Here is a 6,508-nt window from a genome sequence, read left to right as displayed (position 1 = left end):
TTGTGATCTGTTCCCCTTTTCTCCACCCACCTGGTATCACCACTCTCAGTATTGGTCCTGAGGGGTTTATTTGTCCTGGATTCCCTGTGTTTCCAGCTCTTATCTGTACCCGTGTACATGCTCTGGTCTAGCCAGATTTGTAAGGTAGAATTGAGATCGTGATAGTGGGAGGGAAGAAGCATTAAAGTACTAGAAGAAAGTTGTATGCTTCATCGGTGTTATACTGCACCCTGACTGGCTTGTCTCTTCCTTGTGACCCTTCTGTAAGGGGATGTCCAATTGTCTACAGATGGGTTTTAGGTCTCCACTCCACACTCCCCCTCATTCAAAATGATTTGATTTTTTTGCTCTGGGTCTTTGATGCCTGATATCTGATCCCAAGGACACCTAATGATCTCACAGGCTGATGTGCTTTTTCCATGTGGGGTTTGTTGCTTCTCAGCTAGATGGCTGCTTATTTATCTTCAAGCCGTTAAGACCCCAGATGCTACATCTTTTGATAGCCAGGCATCATCGGCTTTCTCCACCACATTTGCTTATGCACCCACTTTGTCTTCAGTGATCGTGTTGGGAAGGTGAGCATGACAGGGTACTAGAACAAAGTATTCTTGGTTGAGGGAGTACTTGAGTAGAGGCCCAGTGTCCATCTGCTACCTTGATACTTAACATATAAATATATGTACATATATCTATTTCCCTATCATTATATATAAATATATTTACATATGTACATGACTGTATTTAGATCTCTATAAATGCCCTTTGCCTCCTAGTTATTTCCTCTATTTCCTTTTACTTTCCTCTTGTCCCACTATCATGTTCAGCCTTCATTCGGGTTTAAGATCTCTTTTCAAAAGAAGAATAAGTCAGAAGAGTGTCAATAGCCTATTTATACTGAAGTGCACACTTGTTATCCCATCCTCCCTCATGGTGTCCCTGTGGGTTCTGCCCTAAACCTCTCCTACAGTGTCCACTTTTCCTGTTAGGTAACCTCAATATTGTTGATAGTTCCCACATAGTTCCCTGTAGCCTTGATCTCTTTTCTAAGCCCCTGCCCATTCATCCAACTGCCTTCTAAATAGTTCTTCCTTGGATATCCCAACTGAAAGGTCTAAAACTAAAATCATTATTTTCTCTCAAATTTACTTCTCTGCTTAGATTTCCAAGTTCAAATAATGGCAACCCCCCACTCCCATAATTTGACCAGCCAGACCTGGGAGTTAAAATTCACTCTTACCATTTCTGACCCAACAATCACCCAAGCCAAGAGATTTCATACCCTAATAGCTCTCCAATCTCATATCTCCTATTTCTCTCCACCCCACATCCAATACTAGAGCCCTAGTCACCATCACCCCTGCCCTTCCTGAAATAGTCTCCCAACTGGTTTGTCTAGTATGCTTCCTTTCCAATTAGTTTTGAATCCAAAATTTAAAATTTGTGATATGTTTTACTACTTTCTTGCTTACAAGGACTTAGTGTATATTAAGAATAACGTTAGACCTTGAAAACCTACAGCCCATTGCTGTAGAGACTTTCCTCCAATCAATAAAAATAACTGCAGGATCACAACTAAGACTTCCGATCCCTTTGCTCATACTCTCCTTCCTTGGTACCTGGCAACCTGGTCAAGTTCCGGTTTTGTTTGGCTCATGCTATACCGTCCGGATTCACTTATCAGGTTTTTGTGTACCTTTTCCCCTTCAGCGTGCTTACCATGCTTTATCTCCAGGATAGACTTAGAGAGGACAAGCTCACTGTATTTGTGACGGATTGTTTACATGTCTAGTCTCACTCATGCCTTCGGGAGACAGAGCCCTGTTTCTTCCAACTTCACATCCTCCGAATTGGCATGTTAATTGCCCAGGGTGTTTAGATCTGAAGGCCTAAACACCATGCTTCTCCCATTGCTCTGTGGCTTCTGAGTCAGAAATCTCAGCTTTGAACTATTCCTGAAATTGGAATTGGGGCAAAGGCTGAGGAAATACATGCATCATCCTGGCCCCTGTAATGGTGGCTTTCATCATATTTCTTTCTTTAACATAGCACAGTTAGCTATTTTGTAAAGGCTTTACCTTGAACATCTCTTACTAATTAAGCCTTTTCCTTCCTGGCAGTCTCTTTGTATTGCAAATGGGATTCTGCACAGGCTGCTGTGTGATTTGCAGCCACATGAGTTACAAAGGTGTGGGGTGCCCAGAGAGCACTCAGAAAGGGGTGGGAGACAGTACAGGGGGAGAGAGTAGTGATAAATGGTTTATTTGTTCTAAGTAAAAATTACATATCCCCTCTTGGACTTTTTCACTAAGCACTGGATTGTTTTATTACCAAGTCCTAGAGAAAGCCAGAAAATGAATATTAGACATTTGGAAAAACTGCTCTAAAGGATTAGCTCATTTGGCAAATAATGTGAAACAGTGCTTATTTTTCAGCCTCGCATTTCCTTAATAGCAAGTGTGCTTAGCGTGATTATTTTATGCCAGGTACTGTTTGGAGTGTTTGCTGGATACTGATTCTAGCCCTGTAGATCAAACTTAGGAAGTAGATACCATTATTATGCCCACTTTGCAGATGGGGAAATTGATGTACCTAGAGGTTAATGTCATGCGATGTCAAGTGCAAGTGCTAGCATTGGAACTCTGCAGCTGGTCTTGAGAAGCAATGGGCTTAACCACTATCACATACATACACCCACACACACACAACACTGCAGTGAATTTTCTCATTTAGGATTTTACTTTGACCCAAGTGCTTAGGTTGGCTCTCTATTTTCTCACATGTTACTGAGGCTGAACAGCCCTACCTTACAGGGTGGATAGAAGAATTGACAGCAATGTCTACAAAGAGCTTCGCAAGAGGGTCGATAGTACACACTTCATAAATATAATTAACTCTGTCATTCTTTATACATAACAGGGTCACCATGCAGTGCTAGGTTCATTTAAACCTAAGTCCAGAAGCACCAAGTAATTATGAGTATTCACAGTGTTCAGTATTGAAAACAAGTAGACAAATGTCTTGGATCAAAGTACCAAGGAGAGATGTTCAGAAATCCTCACCCATTTCTTAATGAGGTTTGTCTGCTTCTGGTCAATTCCTGGAGTCCGTCTCATCCAGAGGAGTCCTTGAGCAACCAGGTCAGCTCCTGGTCACCAGAACCCATTCAGAGTGGGCATGATTGTTGGTTCAGGACCTTCTGGCCTGAGTACACCTCACCCCAGCATCCAACCTCTGAACCTCCAGCCTCCCCGGAGCAAGCCAGAGTGCGCGTGGTCTAGGTCAAAGCACCTGAAGAGGGTCCAGATAGCCCTCGCCCCACCCCCCACTCCCCCAAAAGGAGGACGAAAGGATGGTTTCCCTGGAGCCAGTTAAGCTTTACATCCAGCAAGAGGGCAGTTGAACCGAAAGTGACTTTCAGCCCTTGTGCAGATTTCTTTCATGGAAACAGAAGCCATAAAACACACAACTGCTTGCCAGCATCCTGTGACCAGGACAGGCATCTAGCCTGAGAAGGGAAGCCGGAGGGAAATACGGGCGGGAGAGGGGAGATGCACTCCAGGGGAAGGCCCTTGGCGGCTCAGCCACAGGGACAGCATCCCTGAAGAACAGTGCAGGAGGGTCAGACCAGGGCCTGTCTTGCCTGGCAGCTGCTGAGGCAAAGTAAGAACCATCAAAGAAGGTTCTGACAGCTTGATACCTTCCACGCAGGGTGCCAGGAGCAACACCAAGGCGGGCGCTTTGAGAAGAGAGTTGAAAGGGGTAATCCTGATGTGTGGTTTTGTCAGAGGAGAATGAAAACGGTCGCTAGGAAATGAAAATTGCTTTTGAAAGGGCATCTGCCTTGCTTGTCTACTCAGAAAAGTGAGAGAAAATGCCTCCACTCCGTGGTGAACTTTGCCTGAAAAGCAGAGAAGAAGCTATGAACCAGAACAGTACCTTTCTGCTCTGGGTCAGGGTTCGTGGCCACAGGAAAACGTTAAAGAAATTGTTAGCATCTGCAGGCATGAAATTAATACAATTCAGTAGTAGCTCCTGAGAAAGATGGTGGGGGACAGGGGTGGGTAATTAGACTAGACCTCATTAAAACTAAAAGAATCCACCCAGGCCTTCCAGAAGAACACAAGAAAGAAATACAATTCGTGTAAGCTCCACAAGGAGTGGGAGCAAAGGGGCAGAGTCAAAAGGAGCTTAAACTGGGTTTGTGTGCCACGTTGGACAAATGACATGGCCCAGTATTTCTCAGGCTGTGGCAGGAATCAAAATCACTTGCAGGACTTGTGAAAATTCTGCGCTTCCCTTCCAAAGTAGGTGGAAAAGGGGGAGACGGGGGTTGTGCAGCAGGAATTTACATTTCGAACAACCCCCTAGGCCACATTTCTGAAACCCATCGGCCTGGGTATCCGTTTCCGAAGGAGCAAATGAAAACGACCGCCACATGGCCTCGAAGCACTCACCCAGTGGTCAAATTCTACAAAATGGACAATCCAGAGAAAACAAGGGCTCTAGGAAAATAGGGGTTCTACAACCCCACAAACACAAGTGATGGTGCAAACACACTGCTCAGGAGAAAGGACCTGGGAGATCAAGCAGAAGAACTCAGCAAGGGCTGGGAGGGACGTGTCCCAGGTATCAGCAGCCACGCCTCCCCAGACATAGACCTCTCCTTCACAACTGTTAAAAGGGGGGTGGGGGGAGGGAAGGAAATGTGGGAAGTATCTGCAAAACAAAGCAAACACCAGTCAACATTGGTGTTTCTTTGTAAGAGTCCCCATGGAGTTGGGAGAAGAAAGGGGTGGTGCGAGTGACCGCAGGAAGGTATTCTGATTCTAGAGAATGAAGAACTACTTTTCAAGATATGTTATCTTTTAAACGTTCAATGCAACATCGATGGATAGTTTTCAAAGTCTCAGTCTCGATCATTGTTAATGGAACGTATTGGCTATACTTGGCATCTTGGTTGGAAAATATCACATAAAAGACGAGTAAATGAACACAGATACATAGAAACTAGACCCCATTCAAGGATTCAAAAGCCTATGTTTACTTGGTATTTGTTGGCTTATGTAAATAAACTAAGTAATCCATTTTGAGTTTTTTCTAATATTTGGCTATATATTCTGTTACCCTCCATTTATTAACAAAGCTCCATTTCTTATAACTATAACAGGAGAGGCTTCAATAAAGTTCATGGAACTTTTCCGTCATCTTCTAATACCAATTTTCCATGAGCTTTGTGAAGCTCCCCTTGTCTGCGTATGTGAGAAGGTAGATAAAGCATAGCTATAACCTAAATGCCTTTGGACAAATTTGACTTAAAGAAAACAAATTTTAAGTGAAAGGGAAATATACATGGATGAAGTCACTGGTGAGTTAGTTCTCTCTGACCATTGAGTGTGGCCTGGGTCAAACCACCTAGAGAGGCTCCTGAAAGCAGGGATGTGAATAGATTTGCTAGCATGCAGAATGCATAAGAAAATGGATTGTTGCAGGTGCAATTAGGCTAAAATTTAGCATCCTATCACTTGATCTTCCTTATGATCTATTTAAATCTGTTGTCATTTTTAATATTTTCTGCTTTCTTTTCAATTGAGGGTTTTTATGTTTTACTTTGTTATTGTTGTTTGTTTTTTAATTAATGTTTTTCTGTATATGAAATCCAGCATGGGTAAATCTATAGAGACAGTACAGGTAGGTCTATTATTCCAACCTGGCCAATAAACACATATGGGATTAATAAGGTTGCAGTTTAATTGAAGGACAAAGAGATAAATGGCTTGGTGAGCCTCACCTTTCTGTCTCTTGCTCTCTGATGATTGGACCAGTGTGTGGCCACCTTAGCCAGTTCTCTGCCTCAACTTGAGAGTTACATTACCTGTGGGACACCCAACCTGTGGACTGTGTTGCTAGAGCTTGAGGCTCCTTTGAGACCTGCTTTGCCACACTGCTGGTGTACACATCACTTGAGCTGGGGACTGTTGGAGCCTGTCATTTGGCTGACTGTTGGTGAACCACCCTGCTGTTTGCTGCTTGTGGCTGGATTGCCTGTATTGCTCTACAGAAAACTCAGTTGTCTGCTTCCTTAACTTGGACCCAGCAGCCCTCATGAGTTGAAGGACTGCCAGTATATTAACTGTCTCATGCAAGTGAGTTGAACTGAGCCCTCTGTACTGCTCTGTGGACTAATTAGCTGTTTATTACTTCATGTTATAGATAGATAGATAGATAGATAGATAGATAGATAGATAGATAGATAGATACATATAGATATATATCTATATCTATATATAAAATCATAAGTGTCCTGGTTTGTTTCTTGAAAGAACCCTGTCTAACGCAGTAACTGAATTAATTATTCCTTGGGGGCATAGCAGGGGAAGTTAGGAAGAAATGTGGAGCTAAAAATGAGTACAAGAATGAGAAAAATGTTCTAAAACAGATTGTGGTGGTGATTGTACAACTCTTCTTGATATGATTGAACTATTGAATTGTATGCTATGTGATTATATGC

The sequence above is a fragment of the Echinops telfairi genome, unplaced genomic scaffold (genome assembly GCF_000313985.2).
Source record: "Echinops telfairi isolate 266 unplaced genomic scaffold, ASM31398v2 ScPeMD7_18;HRSCAF=68, whole genome shotgun sequence".
In the NCBI taxonomy this organism is placed as follows: domain Eukaryota; kingdom Metazoa; phylum Chordata; class Mammalia; order Afrosoricida; family Tenrecidae; genus Echinops; species Echinops telfairi.
Note: the sequence above shows the minus strand (reverse complement) of the source record.